Here is a 22,500-nt window from a genome sequence, read left to right as displayed (position 1 = left end):
GGGGTTAATTAATTTGGGTCCGATCAGTGTAAAATGCAGACTGCAGACCAGGGGTAAAATGCAGACTGAGGTTATAATGTAACTGTTGAAAAACCCAAACCCTTTAGAAATGCGAACAGTTCAGCCTAATATTGTTTTAGGCCTAATTAGGCCTAAGGTTAGCGTTTCTAAGGGGTTTGAAGAAAAAATTCAGGACTTCACATCTTCAGTTGGTTAGAGCGTCGCACCGGTATCGCGAGGTCACGGGTTCAAACCCAGTTGAAGTACTCAATTTTTCAGGCTTCTTTACGCAATTGCAGAAATTTCGTTCATAACTGCGAGGATCATAGCTTTACTTAATAAAATTGTTGCTTGATCTCTTAATGAAATTTTCTTTCTACAATCTTTAAATTTTCAATGCAAACCAGTTAGGAGACGACAATCGATATCAATATCTAGACTGCCGAATGCACAGTAAGAAGGAAACGCCTTTCTTCAAACGGGCGGTGTAATAAACTATCATGTGGAAACACCATAATCTCGTACCCAGATCTTCCACGGTCATACGGAAGGAAGATCTGGTAAAGTTCGATTTCGAGCATGCTCATTGCCAGCGAGGCCCGAAATACGGGCTTTTCTATCACTGCGCATGTTCGTACTCTCTGTTGTGATTTTTGGTGATTTCGCGGATTAAACATGGATTTCGAGAGTATTCTTGAAGAGATTCTTTTGGGTAGAGGACAAGGAAACCTCAAACTTAAGCCAAATCAGAAAGAAGCGCTACAGGCGATTGTTTTTGAACAGTCGAGATTGTTTAATTGTCGGAGCAACTCAGAATCACTGAAACGAGCCCTTAGGCTTAATCAATAAACGAGTGCTATTTTCTAACCCGAACCCTAACCCTAACCCTAACCTGTAAATTGAAAGCTAAAATGTTAAAGAGGGTTTAGGCCTAATCACTGAAACTAACGCTTTGGCTTAATCAGTAAACGAGATTTATTTTCTTCACACAATCTTGTGAAAAGTGTAGTTAGCCAAACCGTAAATTGAAAGCGAAAATGTTAAAGAGTGCTTAGACCTAATCACTGCAACGAGTGCTATTTTCTTGACACGATCTCGTGAAAAATGTAGTCAATCTAACTGTAAAATTCACAATTGATCACTACTTAATTTGCGAGTCACGCTTTCAGAACGAGAAACATTGTCTTGAATAAATTACATAATTCAACTTGAATTTATTAGCTTCATTAAGTGCCCCGCGAAATAAGCCAATCGGAGCGTAGATTGCATTGCCGCAACCTTTTTTTAGTAGCCAATGAAAAATGGTGTACTGTCGAACTTTACCAGATCTCACATTTCCAGTGACAGAGTGAGATCTGGGTACGAGATTAGAAACACCATTGTTTAGATATCTTGTAAACAAAGATATGAAACATATAATTTCGTCGAGAAAAGAACATCCTGACTGGTCATTGCCTTATTCATAGAGATTCTCGAGGAGAAGAATTACGTTGGTCATTTTATTGTCCGTCAATGTAATCGTCGCCAATGGCAACGTGAGCGCAGATTGGCTACCATAATGACAACAGTCAAAAGTGTTTCATTGAGTTTTCAAACACCCGGCTTGAAACAATTTCTACCACTTTTTGTTATTTTGTTTTGTCTCAAAAACTTGAAGCTTGCTCACAGTCCTGTATGAATTCATTAGCCTATAAAGGAACACATGTATTCTCGGCTAGCAAATGTATGTTTTGTCGTTCCGGCAACTGTACAGTTTAAATGGTTGAAACAAAGTTATGTCCACAGCCAAATGGACTTGTCAATCTCTTTCCTCGTGTTGTTGGACTGAGGGGTTTTTGAACACGTCTTGTTGTCAGTTAAAAGATTAGGTTTAGCTCTAAGCGAATGAAAGTTGGAAATTTGATTTCCGTACGTTCTGATGCAAATGGTCCCAGCTATACGATCGATCTCCAAAACAGCAATTTAACAGTTACAAAGTGCATTTCGACCTCCTAAATGTGATCTTAGCAGTCATTTACCTTTTGTCTTGGGTAATGCAATTCGAATACCAGAGGACTTTCCAATGTAATAGTTCCCTCATCAACAACAACGAAAAACGATCATGTCTAGTGTCTAGTGCTCCATGCAATGCGTTCACTTGGATGTCTTATTCAAAGTCTTAAATCATATCTCCGTCTCAGATCATGAGTACGGGCGATTCAATTGGCCAATTCAACGAGTCGTATTCTACAGTACACCAATTTTTTGTTGCTTGATTCAATGATATGGAGATGTAACAAATGTTTTTTAAGTTCAGTCTGTTTGTCTCGTAGTGGAGACTTCACACTAGAGAAAAAGGTGGCTCTAACCAACAGTTCCCCCGGCCAAAGTGACTCGGATACTGTAAAAGGTGTACACCAGTCGAATTGGAAGAGATTACAATTAATGCAGCCATTCTGCAATGGAAAAAAGGCAGTCACCTTCAGTACAGCCACATGAAATCGGTGATTTAGAGGCAGTAAAAAAGGCCAAATCGGTAGAGAAAATTTAAAAAGGAACGATATGTGGCAATTGTCAGCTGACACTAGTGTCATACCCGAGCTCTTACGAGTCTCGTATACAACTGTGAAATATACAAAGTAAGACAATAGATGTATAAATCAGTAATCTCTAAGAATTGCAGAGGTTACAGCAATTATCGTTGTTGTTTAAAGATGAGGTTAGGTCTGTTTTCCTAATGTTTTTTGTAAAAGATTTAATGTTCAAGGAGTCCTTCAATTTAACAACCTACAATCCTCGCCAAATTAAGTTGGGCGAGAGCTTAGAAGTAAAAAGGTAAACAGCTCAGTGTTTTGCACTCATCTGGACATCAGTCTGCATGGGTTTTAAATAGGGCCAAATGTCTCCTAATTTTTTAGAGATGGCGTGGTGGTTTAAAACCTCTCGGAAAATGTACGAAAAGAAATACTGATTCTCAGTGAAGTCATAGACATCTACCGGTATTCAAATAAACACTTATCATTCATGGGAGGTCTCGTATTTAGTGAGTTAGAAGTTACGTTTATTTGTGAAAGTGTGCACGAGTCACCGCTAGTCACTAGTCAAATTATCCTTAGACAATTTTATAAGAAATTGAGAACGTCATCATGCACAAATCAGAAAAAAAAAAGTTGAAAACAGGTCCCAAGACGCAGGTAAAGCGTAAAACTTATCACTCTGGTTTATTAACTCACCATTTACACCGTTGTATTTTTAGCACGAACTACGTTTTTACCAATTTAGACCCATTAAATTTTGGTAACTCGTTGTGGTGAAAGGATACTGCTGTCTGATACTGCCTCTTCCATGAGCCGCTTGCAAGTAAAGTTAAATCCCTTCTCTTTCTCATAGACGGACTACCGTTCTCAGTAGCAGTCTTCTCTCCTGGCCACTCAATTAGGGACTTGGGCCCCTCTGAACACTTTCCGTACACTTAGTTGAGAAAGCATACGGTTCTTTTGCTTTTCTCCTTTCACTTTCATGAGCAATATGAGAAATTTCGGTTACTCTATGTACAGTAAAGTCTTTAACAGAACATTAATACAATGCAAGTACCGGTACCTGTGTCACACAATCTATAACACGCTTAAAAACTATCTTGTTAAATAAATTTTCTGCTCGCAAAACAAAGTCATGATCAGTTGTTCAAAAGTCTCCAGGACACAGTTTTATATATACATCAGTTTCCTGTGGAATAATTTCGCATCTTGGCGCACTATTTTCCATATGACGTAGAACTTCGACTATTGGCTCATAGTCGGAATTTTTTAGCCAATCAAAAAGCTAGAAATGCAATAGTCGGAGCTGAAAATTTACTAAACACAAATAATCTTAATCATCCAGTGAGTCGATTTAGTCATATATTGTTTACTTTACCGCAAATTAAACCCGATTTGAAAATAGACATTTTTCTGACCCTGATTGGCACAAACCTGATATATTAACTCAGTACTTGCATCTTATTAATAAATAAACATATCAATTTAAAAAAGCCATCGTATACCAGTCCTACATATCTTGTACCTCATTAAAACCTCCCTACGTCCAGTTGCTTACGCGCCGTTGGACTAAGTGCATTAATTTGTGTGATTACATCGTCATATACCATTAAATAAACAATGAAGTGTAGTGTGTTGGCATCTCGTCAATTAATAATTTTCGATCACAGCAAAGTTTTCTTATTTTCGAGCATTTCGGTATTTCTTTTCAGTTTCTGTCTCTATTCTGTTGATAACGATGTTTTCTTAGCGGCCCCACAGTTTCAGACTTCGTTATGTGGTTGTTGAATGTGAGTGAGGACAATTTGCGAGCCAACACAGTGACGAGCCATGCAAGTCAAAGCATGCGAGTCACGCAGTTATTGAAAGCTAACCATTTTAGAATGGGTACTTAGACTTAATAACTCTTTATCAGCGCTATTTGAAATGGGTGCTTAGACTTAAATGCGAAATTCGCATGGCTCGCAGATTATCCAGCCCCGTTGAATGTTCACCAAGCTGCTTGCCACTTAAGAGTTATGTAGCTGAAACTGTTTGTCTCTGATGTTATTAGCGTTGGTCGCTCGAATCTTGCGTGTGCTGCGATTTTCCCTTTGTTTGTGTTGACACCTATTGGATTTTGACTTTGTTTAGAAACCATTTGTAAACCCTAGGATTGACTACAAAAACCACAAATTGTAAAAACCTTTCAGAAAAAGAAATAAGTGGTCGATAGACCAAACACAAAAAAACAGATTATTTCTTTCTCTACCCATCTGCTTTGCTTCCAAAGCGATTGCCGGGCGAACTTTAACGATTTACTAGATTTCAGGTCCACTATGCAGCGCAAAACATGAATAGAAAGCCATTAGCTTTGTTTGGGCAGTTTCGGCCGAGCGCCTACAGTCGCAATCACACGTGATTACACTAGGATAACTTCAACCTCGTTAACAGAGTCTTCTCGGCTTTCAATATGGCTAAGCAGCAGTTTACAGAAACAGCTACTGCCAGTACGAAGGCCAGGAAAGACCTGCCGGAAAAAACCCCGTTGGGGGAAAATAAGGCCGGAAACCTGGGTAGGATCCATGACTTAAGCTCTGAATGCCAGTCCTAGGAAATCGAAGGCCACGCTGCTAAGACAAAATTGAAACGAAAGCGTGAACTACTATGTAAACTGTGGTAGAAAAAAAAAAAAAGAAAATAAGAAATATAAAACGTTCAAGAATGATCTCCCATGTGACAAAACTCTCTTGTATGGCTGTCATCGTGTCCCATGATGCCCTGAACAGGCCCAGTCCCCACTGCTCTCATGCCTCAGAAATATTTCATTTCCAGCTAATTCATATTCATGCAAAGGCCGGCTTTTACCGCATATTTCAGCTCTACTACACTGCGTTGTGTACGAAATCGGTTTATCATTTTGGAATTAGCTCATGAAACGATTTAGTTTGGACTAGACTTCTAAAGATAAATTCGTTAGAGTGGGGGTTAATATCTACAGTCTCAGTCACAAATGTTGTAACACTGACGGAAATTTTTCCCTCCTCCCCTTTCAATGTTGATGTTTATGGGTTCCAATGCAAGAACTTGCCAGTAAACGCAACATTAGAATGGCAAACGCAACATTGAAGGGAGGGAGGGAGGAGGAGTGCGTTATCAATAGCTTGGATGCGAGTTACGTGCTTTTCAAGAAAGTGTTACAACTATTTATGACCGAGGTTGTAGCATGCTTGAGTAATCTTTTCAGTATTGAAACTGGACAGACACTACTGCTTGATTGGGCAATCACAACCTTCGCCTGCGAACGCAGACGTATTTCCGGCGGTCGTTTCTCTCGGAGGGAGAGAACCTACCGCCGGAAATACGTCTGCGTTCGCAGGGTAAGTAAAAACCCGCATGTAACAACCTAGTGTTTTAAGAACCTGCTGGCAGAAATTTCCCATTTTTATACGCCAAAATATAAGAACCTGTTTAGCCAAGCAAAATTTATCAGGTTCTTAAAGGTGAGTTAAGAGATATTTTTATAAGCATTTTAAACTAAGAAGTATAACTTTTGTGACTTTGAGAAATAGAGAATACTTCATGGAAAGTATGCACGTACAGTTTTAATAAGGAAACTGTAGTTCTTTGAACACTAAGAGGTGCAGTTATTTTGTTTGTTTCATTACATATACTGTAGCACTATGACCAATTTATGATGATTCCATCATAAAATGATGTGACCAGAAAATTAAGGCAAAATGACGTTTTTTTGGCATTTTTTACTTATTCCATTTTTTTTTTATTTGTATGCAATTATTTCTGAAAAGATACTTCGTTTATAGTGTATATAATTTTTTAGTTAGTCTTGCACAAGGCTCATGACAAGACAAGACAGTTATAAATAAATACTGTATCATATAGGACCAAACCTATTTTTACTGCTTGTACAGGAATGGTTTCTACTGAAAACTTAAGAACCTAATGAAGAACCTACTTTAGCCCATATTGCCAATAACTACCCCCAAATATAAGAACCCGTTTTGCCAAACTTGGAAAAATGTAGGTTCTTACACGCGGGTTTTTACTGTATCTGGATGTATACTTTCCAGTCACAAACTTAAGTAACTTACATTAAACTTAAGCTTACCGATTGTTGCAGTTGTAAGAGCTCAAACTGCATTTGAAGAGCTTTCATTTCCTGCCGAACATAAACAAATAACAAAATTTCTGTCATACTTGTAAACTTACTCTCAAAATATTTATGAAACTGACAACAAGAAAATTAATGGCTCAAACCAACCTGACCCGCTGTCTTGATTCGCTTCGTCGACTGCGCGTTTTCTTAGTTTTTTCAGCACAATAGCGGCCTCTACACAGAAGATTTTCGTTTGTTTTTACGAAAGGCGAAACTTCGTGTTTTTTGCCGCTAACACGACAGCCAATTTTATCGTGGTACATCACTTGCACGCAAGCTTCTTACACTAAAAAGTCCTTCGCATGGTGGAGAAAAGGTTTGCAACCCCTCATCATTTCCCGCCTTTGCAAACGCGGCTACCAGCTAAAAGTTAGAATCTTTCAGAAAAAAAAGAACAAGCGATCGATTATTTTCCTTTGCCGAGAAAGCTCGATGACTTGTTCTCTTCCTCTCTGGCAGCCATCTTGCTTGCAACGAGATTATGCATGCATCAAATGGATTCCTAACGGACCAATCAGACAAAAGTCTCCATTGCTTTTCGAAATATGATTAGCAATGGCGACTTTTGTCTGATTGGTCCGTTAGGAATCCCATTTGATGCATGCCCAAAGCATGCGCATAACCTCGTTGCAAATAGACTATTTATATCGTATTTGACGATGCGTGTGATCTGAAGAGGAAATCGAAGGGTCCCAAAAAACCATCAAATCATCCAGGACAACGTAGAAAATAGTAGCTGAGTCAACTTTATTTATCTAACTGTCCATAAAATGAGTTTTCGAAAAGAAACATCGCGATTTGAAGTTTTTATGGAACATTTTCCTCGATTAGTTGACTGTCTCAAAATAACGTGACGTCACGCGCTCTCTCATCCTCAGGGTTGTCTGCCTGTGGTCGTAGGTTTGATTCCTGCCCAGGACTCTGATTTTAAAGTTGTCCTAACCCCTTTGCCCGTTGTCAACGCAACTTGTGTTGTATCAAGTCCTTCCCTCGGGCCCATTACACATTTCCATCATGCGTGTATGTCGGTATTGTTTTTACATTTATTTTGTAGCGGTCACGGTCATTCAGTTGTAACTGGCGCTTGCACGCAAACAATCCACCGATATTGCTTATCTATTAATTTATTTGTAACTAGATTCCTTGTTCCTGCTCCACACGTTCCAACGAGGACGTTTCCAGGTAATGAGAAACTCCTAATTGATTATTTGTTTGTTGTTTGATTGAACTATACTGCTTTCTGTTCTTTAATTAGTTGTACATTGTGATCACATAATGTGTTTCATCAGCCTGCTTTAAATTTTAAAAACTCTTTACTGTTTCTCATTGTTTAATAGCAAGAACAAGTAATGCATGCGTAATAAATTTCCTACTCGCCTCTCTTTTCTTTTCTTTGGATTAAAGTCAATAACTATGTCGGCACACATTCGTTTTATGCATAACTTAACTGTTTATTTTCTGAGTGATCACGATCATTCAAAAGGAGCTTGGCTGGTTGTCACGAACGCACGCACGCACCGCGCACGCAAACAATTAACCAACGTTGCTTACCCATTAATTCATTTGTAATGACTCGAGTAACATATCAAGCTAATAAGTAACATTAGCTTAAGGGTGTAATAAATTATTTGTTTCTTGTGTGATGGAACAATAAACTGCCTACCATTCTGAGAAAGTAGGTAAATGATACGTATCTTGAATTATTCCTGAACAGAAAAGGTTTTAGTTTTTGAATCCGCTTAGATTCAAACTTGAGGGTGCCACAAAGCAAAATGACGATTGAGAAAGAATTCAATCTGTTTTAGCCATGACAAACTTTTTATGTCTACTCGCTTTTAAGTCTTAAATAAACCTAAGCACGACCAGAGCCTCGTATAATGTATGCGTTCTCATTACAACTTTGAACCTCGCCGAGCGAAACCATGTATTTTTTGAGTTGTTCCGAGCAATCATGAACAGTCATCTCACCTCGATCCGTTCTCTTGAGAACTTTCCAGCTTTCCGCTCCAGTTCCAGTCTTTTTGCATACTAGGCATAAATGATTTGTGTAATGAAAGTTAAAATGGATAACCACATTAAATCATCAAATTTTGCAGAGTCATTTCTTGTTGTCGAGGACCTCACGTCGATTAGCACCCATTTTGGTAAGTTGTTCAGTGTTACTCATTTCGTAATAACACGAACAAGTAATTGATTTGTGATAAACCAGTTCTGATGAATTTTGCGTCACTTTTTGTTGGTTTTCTCTTTACCCAGTTTGGATCAAGTTAGTGACTATGTCAGAATTCCTGATATGTTTATTTTATAAAGTGGTCATGATCACCGTCACTCATGATCAGTTGCGAATGACGGACTCAAATGATCCACCAGTATATTCATGATTTATCCCTTAATTTTTTGTTCAGCCGGATTCATTATTCCTGCTCACAAGGTTTTAAAGAGGAACATTGCAAGGTATTTGGTAATATTAGCTTGCTGGATGTAATCAGATATTTGCCTGTCGTTGCAAGGTAATATTAGCTTGAGGGATCACGGTGCTAAATTATTTGTTTCTTGTGTGATCGAACTACAATGTATATACTGCCCTCCATTCCTTTCTTGCACATCAAGAAAGTAAGTAAGTAAATGATGTATCTTGAATTGTTCCTGAACAGAGAGGGTTTTTAGTTTTTGAATCCGCTTAGATTCAAAATTGAGGGCGTCACAAAGCAAATGACGATGAAGAATGCATCCAATCAGTTTTAGCCATAATTAACAAACCCTTAATGTCTACTCGCTTTAAGGTCTTACTTAAAGCTAAGCAAGAGCGGAGCCTCGTACATGTATAATGTACCCGTTCTCCTTACAACTTTGAACCTCGCCGAACGAAACCATTATTTGAGTTTTTCGGAGCAATGGAACAGTCATCTCACCTCGATCAGTGTTCAAATTGGACTGCTTCACTGATGAGTTGCGCAGTTTGCTCGAGTATGAAATGACTTCTCCTTGCTGCTGATCCATTTGTTAGTTCTTTTGAGAACTTTTCAGCTTTTCGTTCCATTTCTACATTTTTAATGCATACTAGGCATAAGGGAATTTTGTTATGAAAGTTAAAAATTTTCCTACAAGATTCGATAATGCATGGATAACCACATTAAATCATCAAATTTTGCAGAGTAATTTCTTGTCGTCGAGGACTGCGCATTGATTATCATCCGTTTTGGTAAGTTGCTCACTGTTACTCATTTCTTAATAACACGAACAAGTAATTGATTTTTGATAAACCAGTTCTGATGAATTTTGCGTCACCTTTTGTTGGTTTTCTCTTTATCCAGTTTGGATCAAGTTAGTGACTATGTCAGAATTCCTGATATGTTTATTTTATAAAGTGATCATGATCACCGTCACTCATGATCAGTTGCGAATGACGCACCCAAATGATCCACCAGTATTATTTATCCCTTAATTTTTTGTTCAGCCGGATTCATTATTCCTGCTCACAAGGTTTTAAAGAGGAACATTGCAAGGTATTTGGTAATATTAGCTTGCTGGGTGTAATCAGATATTTGTCTGTCGTTGCAAGGTAATATTAGCTTGAGGGGTCACGGTGCTAAATTATTTGTTTCTTGTGTGATCGAACTACAATGTATATACTGCCCTCCATTCTTTTCTTGCACATCGAGAAAGTAAGTAAGTAAATGATATATCTTGAATTGTTCCTGAACAGAGAGGGTTTTTAGTTTTTGAATCCGCTTAGATTCAAAATTGAGGGTGTCACAAAGCAAATGACGATGAAGAATGCATTCAGTCAGTTTTAGCCATAATTAACAAACCCTTAATGTCTACTCGCTTTAAGGTCTTACTTAAAGCTAAGCAAGACCGGAGCCTCGTACATGTATAGTGTACCCGTTCTCCTTACAACTTTGAACCTCGCCGAACGAAACCATTACTTGAGTTTTTCGGAGCAATGGAACAGTCATCTCACCTCGATCAGTGTTCAAATTGGACTGCTTCACTGATCAGTTGCGCAGTTTGCTCGAGTATGAAATGACTTCTCCTTGCTGCTGATCCATTTGTTAGTTCTCTTGAGAACTTTTCAGCTTTTCGCTCCAGTTCTACATTTTTAATGCATACTAGGCATAGGGAAATTTTGTTATGAAAGTTAAAAGTTTTCTTACAAGATTCGATAATGCATGGATAACCACATTAAATCATCAAATTTTGCAGAGTCATTTCTTGTCGTCGAGGACCTCGCATTGATTAGCATCCGTTTTGGTAAGTTGCTCACTGTTACTCATTTCTTAATAACACAAACAAGTAATTTATTTGTGATAAACCAGTTCTGATGAATTTTGCGTCACTTTTTGTTGGTTTTCTCTATGTCGGCACACATTCCTTTTATGCATAACTTAACTGTTTATTTTCTGAGTGATCACGATCATTCAAAAGGAGCTTGGCTGCTTGTCACGAACGCACGCATGCACCGCGCAGGCAAACAATTAACCAACGTTGCTTACCCATTAATTCATTTGTAATGACTCGAGTAACATATCAAGCTAATAAGTAACATTAGCTTCAGGGTGTAATAAATTATTTGTTTCTTGTGTGATGGAACAATAAACTGCCCACCACTCTGAGAAAGTAGGTAAATGATACGTATCTTGAATTATTCCTGAACAGAGAAGGTTTTAGTTTTTGAATCCGCTTAGATTCAAACTTGAGGGTGCCACAAGGCAAAATGACGATTGAGAAAGAATTCAATCTGTTTTAGCCATGACAAACTTTTTATGTCTACTCGCTTTAAAGTCTTACATAAAGCTAAGCACGACCAGAGCCTCGTATAATGTATGCGTTCTCATTACAACTTTGAACTTCGCCGAGCGAAACCATGTATTTTTTGATAATTTATTTTTTCTGATAATTTATTAGTGATAAACCAGTTCTGATTTGTGATAAACCAGTTCTGATGAATTTTGCGTCACTTTTTGTCAGATTATTCCATATTTAAGTTTATTTTCTGAAGTGCTCACAGTCACCCATGATTAGCCGCGAATGAGGCACACAAATGATCCACCAGTATTATCCCTTAAATATTTTTTGCAGCCAGATTCATTATTCCTGCTCAAAAGGTTTTAAAAAGGAACATTGCAAGGTATTAAGTGATAGTAGCTTGCTGGGTGTACCTGTAATAAGTTATTTGACTGTCGTTTGATTGAACTGTGACTAGGTCACTTGTGTTCATTTTGTGTTTATTTTTATTCCAATTATTTTCAACTTCTTTTCATTATCCTAATTACTATTATTTGCTTGTTTACCTATAATTACTCAATTTCCATCATATTTTTGCTTGTGTAGTTGTGTTATCCCCACACATTTCTCTTACCTCAATCCTGTTGTGTAGGATTGGTAAACTCCTTCTTCCCTTAAGTAAATCCTGTATTAGTGGGTAGTAGATTGACCCCTAGCCTTATTTGGTTTTTAGTTATTTTTCTATTTTCCTGAAATCCATTATTATAAATTGGCTACCATTTACTCAGTAAAATTGTAAATGGTTTGAACCCAGGAGTCATATCATTAAGTAAAGTACGATCGTCCGGGTGAGTGTAGTCCTGAGAAGGACTGTTTGAGATGACATTGACTGACGTTTCGACATAGTTAGTGGAGGGGGAATGGTTAGGAAACCCGGCGAACATCAGAGGCAGAGGTTATGGTTGATACGGGCGGTCACGTGACAATGACCGTGCAATCCAAAACAACATGGCGGAATATAGTGATCTATTTCTTTTTGGAGATGATTTGGAAGCAGTTCTCGAGGCTTTGGAGACAGATGACAGTGTCGATGAATATTTCGAAGAAGCTGTGACTGAGGTGAGTGTGGGAACCCGCTTTTATTCTAATATACAGCAAAGATCTCGGAGTTTGTAATCAGATCGGTTGTCCTCACTGCAAAACACTGGACAAAGATAACTCAACTTATATAAGCTCTACTTGTCTCGAAATATCACGAGAAGACTGGCCATTTGAGAGACATGAATTAAGCTTAAACATAGTGATGTTCTATAATTAACTCTCCATGATTTTTTTTTTCTTTTTGGCGTGCTACAGTCTGCATTAACATCTACGAACGAACCTATTTTTCTTCTTTGCACCAGGTACAAGACGAAGAAATCTCGTGTCTATTCTGTTCAAAGAAATGCAAAAGTGTTGGTGGTTTAAGACGACACGTTACTTGTAAGCATAAAGATGAAAGGGAGAACGGTCCAGAGACTGATGAAGGCGAAGAAAGCAAATTTACAAACGAATTGCTTGCAAAGATGGTCGAGAAAGTCAAACGCCGCTTGATTAACAAGGTCTTCTCCAAGGACATCACAGAAGAGCTCATTGCTTATCAATTCACAAACTTATCAGAAGAATCGATGGAATTCGCTGAATTACAAAAGATGTTTAAACAGTTGATGAAAAAAAAAGACCAGGAGAAATTCTACACGATGTTCTATTCCACTGTACCATTGAATTCAACAAAATACTTCACTGGACTGGCTAGGAATGCTGCCACACTGTTATCAACTGAAGTAGCCGATGTTATGCTAGTGTGTAGTCAAGGACTTTGAGATTAAGCTAAGTGATAAAGAAATGGCAGGTTTGCAGTATGTTGGAGGATATGTGTTTCACAAATTATACAACAAACACAGACAATCAAAACTGTGTGAATCAACAGCAAGTCAGCAGTCTATTGCTGTTTTAAAAGCTGGCAAAGAGCAAGAGCATATAATGACCGAAAATCATAAGCTTACTTCATCACTTAACCGTGGAGGACTTTGGGGAATCACAAAACCTGCACAAACAATATTTATTAGGACTGAAAAGTACTTCAGATTTTTAACTTCCAACTATCCTGTAAGAGAGATTGACATTAATGAGATAACGTCAAAATCAACTAATGATAGTGAAGTTCTAACAGCTTTCAACTGTATAAAGGCAAACTCAGAAGTTAAAGTAGAGGATAGGGTGGCCAAGGATGTGCTACAGAACATTATTCACTTGTACATCAGAGTTCGGTCATTTTCATTTGCTAGAGATGTTGGTCAGAAGTATAAATTACAGATGAAACTAGTCAAGGAGAAGGCATTAAGAAAACAAATAAGCCAAGCAAGCAAAGATTCTAATATTCGACAGCCTTAGAAAAATTTTTACTTAGGAAAATTTTTACTTGCTGTAAGAAATAATTTAAGTAGTGATATAAATGGTTATCATTTTATTATATTGCATCATAACATTGTCTTCGCTCAATATACACATGTAGAAGGCCAAGGTTAGATATTTTAACTTTCACAGTCTAGTCCAAATTTACACTGAATTTTAATTTGATACTTTCCATGTATCTGATGTAAAGCTTATGATAAAGAAGCTTGCTCATAACATTAATTAATTGTTTTTCTTTAAAGCTTAATGCTTGTTTGATATTAAAAGACATTGAACATGATAACAAATTAATATCTCTATTAGCCCTAAGATTGTTTCATTTCCAATCTATGATTCTTAATTTTTGAAAGGGTATATGTGAAGATGACTTAGCTATAAAATAAAACATTCATCAGAAACATCCATCACTAAAGCATGAAATTATTTACAACTGTCCATTGAAAATTCAACTAGTGTATATATTCACGGGTAACTCATTCATGATTGTTTCATCATCTCAAATGTCATTTCTTTTTTCTCTTTGGTAGAGGGTCATTGGTAACATTAACCCAGGCCTTCCTCTTATCTTTTCTCCCTCTAGTATTTCCAGACTGACATGAAACAGACCGCTGAATTCGAATGATGTTGTCATTATAACCAAACATTCGAATGTCTGGGTTGTCATTTCTTCTTCCGATCTTTCACTGACTTCCAAAATATTCCTCAATTACATCGTGACAAAATCGCTCTGTCAAAACATATTCCACTCCTTCTTGAAGTAGGAACTTAGTAGCTTCAACAACAGAGTGGGTTGTTATCTGCATCCCTTCAAATGTTTGCCAAGACAGGAACATTCTGCTTCTGGCATTTGCAGTGAAATTGCTAGGTCGGTCCATGGTACTCTGCTTCCACTCTTTCAGGTATGTTAGGAATCATCTTCCAACCAGTCAAATCTCTGGTCTGTAGTGGATGTGTATGGGGCAAGGAAAGCTTTCCTCTTCCTCTGATGCTCCTGTGCACTGCATACATTCAAGCAATCAAAGAAAGAGTCCACCGTTTCACACAACTTGGCAGTACCTGCTGTTTCAGGTAGGCTGAATGCCTTGAGGACAGCTGCTACAGATGCACTCAGTACTTGAGCTGCCAGGTTGACACGCATGGTTGAGTAAGAGGTGAGTTTGATGTGGTCAAAAGTAAGTCTTAGAAGCAGTTTCAAACCATTTTCCACATCTTGGTAAAAGAGTTGGGCAAAATGTTGCACAACAAGTAGTGCCCATCATTCCACATGCACCTGAAATTAAATATAAATGTATGTTACCGGTAATGTAAATATTAAATATATTATTATTTTATTATTGTAATATCATTGCAATAATATGGGATCTTTTTGTTGTAACTGAGTCATGAAGTCATTTCTACTTAGGTACAGCAGGTCATCATTTATGAAAGGTGGGGGAGGGAGAATTTTGTTTTTGTCATTAATCATAGAAATTATAATTTCCTTATTTAAAAATGACTAATAAAAGCTGATCAACACTCATAATTACAGACCGAATTGGACTTCACTCAGTCCTATTACCAATATCAATCTTCATCTTTGGCTTAGTGTAATAATAAAAATAAAAACAATGCCTGAACATAAAACATACCTAGTACATGTACCACTTCCAGAATGATAGAGGCAGTTTCTTGTCGTCTTTAAGAGAAGGGGTGCATCAGAAAAGAAGTAGATAAATCTGTGCGGTGCATAGAGATTGATGGTACGATAACATACTTCTTTCTTTGCATTTCCATCAAGAGCTGTGTGTATTCTGTAGAAGCTTCTATTGGGTGAAGCCCCATCTGAAGTGGCTGCAACAACCCAAAGGTTGCAAGTTAGCTCAAGAATACATACAGCTTCCCAAAAGAGAGGCATTAACTGGGCAGCTGTGATTCCATTTGTTGCGAAGTAGGCGAGGCTGAATTTTCAAGTCAGTGCAAACACCTCTGACAAGGAATACAAGTGCATGCGTTGCAACTGCATCTGCCTTATCAAGTGTTGCAAAATTAATGTCTGGATCCCTTAAGTCTACATAACCGATAAGTTCACCAGTAACCTTGTCAAACACAGATTTGACATGATCTTCATCTCATCAAAGAGTAACACAATGTACCTTTGTACATCAAAGTATGTGTCTGTCATTGCTTTAAGCTCTTGCAGGACACTTTCATGAAAACCTCTCTTTGGCCTTATAAAATTCCTGTAGTCCCGCAGAGTCCGCTGACTAGGTAACACAAGAATTCCACTATTTCTCAGTTCCTGACCTCATAACAGGATGGAGACTTTGCTGCCAATGACAAACAGTACCTTATTATCATAGGGTGAAACCTCACTCCAGTTGCACTGCTTGAGAACCTTTTTTTCCGCTGCTGCCAAAACAACTCCATGAATGGAGTTATTTTAGCACTGGTTTTCCCCAGAATTGATGTCAGATCCTTGCTGAGCTCATGGCCAACCTCGATGCTGGAATTCTTAATTTCAGCCTTCATCCCATTCAACTGTTGCTCAAGTTCTGCACACTTTAATCGCTGCATCTGGAGTGCGAGTTTAATTCTCTCAGGTGGTGTTTGGGATACTGGAGAGTTGATGTGGGCAGGCTCTGATAATTTTTTCAGCTTTGATCTTTTTGCTTTATCCGATGCATGAGAATATTTGGAGCAAGACATACACTGCTGGCTACTGCCTTCACACATAAGTTCACATCCCTTAGCACGCCAGTACTGTTTACTTGGGAATGATCCTTCTTCTTCCTTCAGGTGATCCACAAACTTTGGAATGACATGCTGTATTACCTCACGACATGTTGAGGGTTCAACACCAGGGCAAATAAAATAGCTCTCCATATCCTTGACAAGGTTAGAAACAGACACATTCATCACAGACCTAAAGCAGTTTGAATAAAGTTCGTGGTCTTCTGGTAATAAGCATCCAAACACCTTGACAAGTGAACCCCAGACTGTCGTCGATTATCAGTTCGAGTTCGGGTAATAAAAACGAATCACTTACCCTTTTAATAAGCATTCTATCGTTAAGTTGTTCTCATTTCCAGGTGAAAAGAGTTTTCAGAGGTTTTACTCTGAGACAAAGTTCCTCGAAGCTCTTGTAGATTCGTTTGTTGGTCTTGTTGTTTTCGTGATCTCTGACAATGGACCTCCACGGTCTCGGCACAGGCTTCCTTGAATCGTGGCTTTTCTTGGGCATATTAAGCGTTGGGAGAGCCCCAGACTTTGGCTTTTTCTTCGTCATCTTTTCCGATTGAACTAGGAGAGAGATAAGGAGAATTTCGGACGCCATTTTGGAAAAGGTATTGCACGGTCATTGTCACGTGATGGTTATAAAATCAACCTCTGCCTTTGATGTTCGCCGGGTTTCCCAACCAGTCCCCCTCCACTAACTATGGTCTCGACAATCTGAGCGGAAGTCATCAACGACATCAACAGACAAACAACACACTGATCTGTACGGGTCCGCAAATGATCCCAGGACCGCAAATGATCCCAGAACCGCAAATGATCCCCAAACTGTACCGCAAATGATCCCAGGACCGCAAATGATCCCCATATTGGACCGCAAATGATCCCGGAACGCAAATGATCCCCATTTTGGACCGCAAATGATTCCGAAAAAAAAATGGGAATGGCATGGAGGGTGGAATAGTCTGGATTGAGAATTAATGTGAAGAGCGCTTATTTTTATTAAATTCACTTTAAATCATGCATGGCTAGCAACAGGTTTCTGCTTCATTTTAGTTTAAATTTGCCACATTTAATCATCGGATACAATCATCAAAAACTAACTTGGACGCAATTCTAAACCGATTGTGACCAGGGGCCTGTTTCTCGAGAAGTCCCGATGACTTTTAGCATGTTTTTTCGAGATAACTAAAAGCGGATTGTGAAACACTTAAACCCTCTCCCTTCTTGATAAAAAGAGGGAATTGTGGCATATGAAACGTTTAGGGACTTTCGAGAAACGGCCCACTGATCTCTTTGACGAGGCGAAAAGGACGCCACCCGGGCCTGGCTAGCAACAATCGTAATATTAATAACTATAACGCAATATTTTAGCCTATAAGCTTTGGTTCAACATGCAATACTGCAGTTTTGTTTTTTCCCATGTCCTTGAATAAAAGTCGTCCATTAAACAACTATTACAGAAAACGCTATCATTTGCGTAGACCTGCAATGCTCCACCGCTCTTAAATACACCTTGTGTGTAGCACTCGAATTTTCTTCCACATCTGGGACAAATCTCTTCTGTTATTTTTCCTTCGCCGTATTTTTGCTTTAATTCCTGAGAAATGGCTAGCTGGGGATTCTGAGCAGCTATTGGTTCCAGGCTATGGTAATGCAGCTCTGCTTCATGGCCAAGTAAGGCTATATCTCCAGTGGCTTCGTTTTCATAACCAGCTCCGGGGTAGATAATGTTCAATCCCGTTTCTCCTAAGCTTGATACTACCGCCACCGGGATTTCAAACATGTTAATTAGGCCCCATAAAGCAATCCAGTCACCCCATTCACCATCCATAGCCATCCTTCTCAGATAGGTATCCCATGCTCCGTGTTTGATAAATTCTCTGAAATGAGTCCCGTCCGGGGTCGTTGGATTACTACGGAGGTAATTTACCAAGTCACATCGCACTTTTGTGGCACTCTGCGAGACCCTTCCGAGGCGTATTAGCTGGTCATTCATTGCATGGAATAGACAGTTCCCATCTTTGGGGGTTGGAGGATAGCGATATGTTAATCCTGCCTTTCCCAATTCCATGTCCAACCGACTCTTTGGTGATTCACCTTTGTCTGAAGCTAGCTTACCGTTTGCCATCCACTGGAAAACTTCGGGTAAATCGTTTTCACTGCGCAAGGATGATGCAAGATTTAGTAAATCGCTCGCCATCTCATTTCGAGGATCTTCGTTGAGAGTAAGGCTGCAATGGCTGCCACTCGAAAACAGCAACCTTTTTGCAAAAAGACAGGTAAATACACCACAATCGGTGTCATTCCTTTGCTTTGGACATTGAGGTGTACATTCGCCCCAATTGTCCTCCTGGAATAGAGCTTTATCCTCATCAGAAATACACTGGAGCTCATTTCTTATAAATTTTTCTTTGATGTTTTCAAAAATTGTTCGGTAAGTTTTTGCAGTGCAACTAGAGGAATCATAAATGTAAATACAAATTAACAACACTTATAACGATCAGCAGCCAATGGTGCTCGGCAGGAAGGTGTACAGGTGCCATCAGATTTTCGTACTCCCACAGAGTGTTGTTGCCTATGTGTTTGGAGTATGTGGAGGTTTCAATCGGTCGATGCAACGAAGGATAAAAGTAGGATGTTGCAACTCCCCAGTTTCCTTCTATAATGTCCTCAGTATTCGTCAAAAATTCAAAATACAAATTAATGGTATCGCCATTAAGCTTTTCATGGGAAAGTATTTGATTTATGCTGGCCTCTAACAAACTGGCGTTGTTTGTCCTTCGCTTGGCTGGTTGATCTATGCAAAAATTTGGTTTTATCAACGGAGTTGATAATGTAAATTGGCCACCGTACAGAGATTCTAAAAGCTGACGTTTCGAGCGTTAGCCCTTCGTCAGAGCGAATCGAGGGATTATGGGTTACGTGTAGTTTTTATAGTAGAGTAGGAGCTACGCTATTGGTGGTAACATGGCAACGTGAAAAATAGGAATATATTAGTTAAATGAAAAGCGTTCGTTAATGCCGTGAGGATTAAGGGTGCCGATTTGAAAGATGAATTTTTGTTCCAGATTCTTGCGGCTTTCCGTCGTACCTAGATGTAGGGAAAGGCCGCAGATAGCCATGTGTTTTTTGGAGTGGTTAGGCAGATTGAAATGGCGAGCGACTGGCTTGGATGCATCCTTGTCATTCTTCTCAACATCGCGAAGGTGTTCGCGGAATCGGTCACCTAGTCGTCTACCTGTCTCACCAATGTATAATTTATTGCATAACGTGCAGGTTATGCAATAAATGACATTTGCGGAGGTACATGTGAAACGATCGGTGATCTTAACAGATCGCTTAGGTCCCGATATCTTGCTAGTGTTAACAATGAAAAGACAAGTTTTGCATCGTGAGCGCGCGCATTTGAAAGTGCCGGGTTGCTCGTTAGTTTTGAGCGCGCTTCTAACTAAAAAGTTGCCTACGTTTTTGTCGCGTTTGAATGAAATAAGTGGAGGTTGCGAAAAGATTCTACCAGTCTCGGGATCATTTTGGAGTAATTTAAAATTACTAAGAATGATGCTTTTGACTGCGTGATTATGAGGATGGAAAGTGAGGGTGAATGGAATTCTGTCATTCTTATCTTTTTGTGACGTTTGTAGTGATGACTGTCGATCAAATTGTTGGGCGCGATGATGGCCCGCTTTGACCACAGAGACAGGATAGCCACGTTTTTCGAAGAACTGGCACATCTCCTCTGATTTGCTGGAAAAATCGGAGTCATCACTACATAGACGTCGAAGTCTAAGAAATTGAGAATAAGGGATGGAGTTCTTGACATGTGATGGATGTGACGATGAATACAACAAATAACTGTGTGAATCAGTAGGTTTGTAGTGCACACTAGTACATAGCACGTTGCCTCTAATAGAAACGTTGATATCTAGAAAAGCCAATGAAGTTTCCGAAATTTCCCAGGTATATTTAAGAGCCGGATGAAAAGAGTTGACGGAGGTTATAAATTGATCGAGTTCTTCTCTGCTGGATGAAATAGCGCCGATGCAGTTGTCGATGTAACGGCCGTAGAGTTCAGGTTTGGGGCCGTTGTACTGACTAAAAAATTGGTGTTCAACATATCCTACAAAAAGATTGGCATAGCTAGGTCCCATTCTTGTGCCCATCGCTACACCATTAATTTCATCCAGCAGAGAAGAACTCGATCAATTTATAACCTCCGTCAACTCTTTTCATCCGGCTCTTAAATATACCTGGGAAATTTCGGAAACTTCATTGGCTTTTCTAGATATCAACGTTTCTATTAGAGGCAACGTGCTATGTACTAGTGTGCACTACAAACCTACTGATTCACACAGTTATTTGTTGTATTCATCGTCACATCCATCACATGTCAAGAACTCCATCCCTTATTCTCAATTTCTTAGACTTCGACGTCTATGTAGTGATGACTCCGATTTTTCCAGCAAATCAGAGGAGATGTGCCAGTTCTTCGAAAAACGTGGCTATCCTGTCTCTGTGGTCAAAGCGGGCCATCATCGCGCCCAACAATTTGATCGACAGTCATCACTACAAACGTCACAAAAAGATAAGAATGACAGAATTCCATTCACCCTCACTTTCCATCCTCATAATCACGCAGTCAAAAGCATCATTCTTAGTAATTTTAAATTACTCCAAAATGATCCCGAGACTGGTAGAATCTTTTCGCAACCTCCACTTATTTCATTCAAACGCGACAAAAACGTAGGCAACTTTTTAGTTAGAAGCGCGCTCAAAACTAACGAGCAACCCGGCACTTTCAAATGCGCGCGCTCACGATGCAAAACTTGTCTTTTCATTGTTAACACTAGCAAGATATCGGGACCTAAGCGATCTGTTAAGATCACCGATCGTTTCACATGTACCTCCGCAAATGTCATTTATTGCATAACCTGCACGTTATGCAATAAATTATACATTGGTGAGACAGGTAGACGACTAGGTGACCGATTCCGCGAACACCTTCGCGATGTTGAGAAGAATGACAAGGATGCATCCAAGCCAGTCGCTCGCCATTTCAATCTGCCTAACCACTCCAAAAAACACATGGCTATCTGCGGCCTTTCCCTACATCTAGGTACGACGGAAAGCCGCAAGAATCTGGAACAAAAATTCATCTTTCAAATCGGCACCCTTAATCCTCACGGCATTAACGAACGCTTTTCATTTAACTAATATATTCCTATTTTTCACGTTGCCATGTTACCACCAATAGCGTAGCTCCTACTCTACTATAAAAACTACACGTAACCCATAATCCCTCGGTTGATCTATGGACTCTTTGTGATCTCTGAATCTTGCAGTTCGTTTACCATTGTTACTCTTTGCTTTTTGTTGTCTCTCATTTTCTTCCTCTTTCGTGACTGAAGTAACATCATCTACTTTAAACCAGTTCCTTTTGCTTTTCCGTGTCTCTAGGTCATTGTAACTGATCAAATACTTGTGCACGGTGTGATCTGCCTCAATGATAACTCCTTCACAAGTGCTCTTTAGGGAGTTCTTTTTTCCCTTGACTATTTTTTTGGAAATGGGAATTCGAATCAAAACAGTTTCTCCTTTGTAATAGAGTGAAGGTGGATTTCGCCTTAACTCCCGCTTTACCATATACTGCGCAGCCTCATTAGAAGCATCCAGAGCTTCCTGCCTGATAGCATCTCGTTCGATTTCTAGCTCCAATAGTTCTTCTCTCTTGCTCTCACCCGTTTCAAAACTGCTGTTATTTTCTTCCGGAACTTCATATTCTTTCTTTCCCCCAAGAAACAGTTTATTCCGAATCCTATTCGGTTTTCTACCAAAGTACACTTCAAATGGACTGAGGAATCCGAGAGAACGATGGGGGGATTCATTGTATAGTTCTTGGTAATGTTGAAGGTACTCCACCCAGTTTAGATCGCC

General features: G+C 39.1%; 1 protein-coding gene and 1 pseudogene across 12 annotated transcripts in view; both read left to right on the top strand.

The window, feature by feature from the left end:
- The first annotated feature begins 7,639 nt into the window (after positions 1-7,639).
- LOC138003884 (tetratricopeptide repeat protein 28-like) overlaps positions 7,640-22,500 on the top strand; it is a 44,669-nt gene continuing 29,808 nt past the window's right edge. Inside the window, exons 1-5 of one of the 12 annotated variants that reach the window (XM_068850180.1) lie at positions 7,640-7,854; positions 8,769-8,816; positions 9,078-9,126; positions 10,879-10,926; positions 11,755-11,803. The gene's annotated coding sequence lies outside the window, so the exon portion shown is untranslated. The other 11 variants (XM_068850179.1, XM_068850177.1, XM_068850176.1 and 8 more) reach the window with 11 other exon arrangements.
- On the top strand, positions 11,853-14,727 carry LOC138003894 (uncharacterized; annotated as a pseudogene).

Source organism: Montipora foliosa, chromosome 5 (genome assembly GCF_036669935.1).
Source record: "Montipora foliosa isolate CH-2021 chromosome 5, ASM3666993v2, whole genome shotgun sequence".
Taxonomy (NCBI): Eukaryota; Metazoa; Cnidaria; class Anthozoa; order Scleractinia; family Acroporidae; genus Montipora; species Montipora foliosa.
The sequence above is the reverse complement of the archived record's forward strand: the minus strand, read 5'-3'. Positions and strand labels throughout refer to the sequence as shown.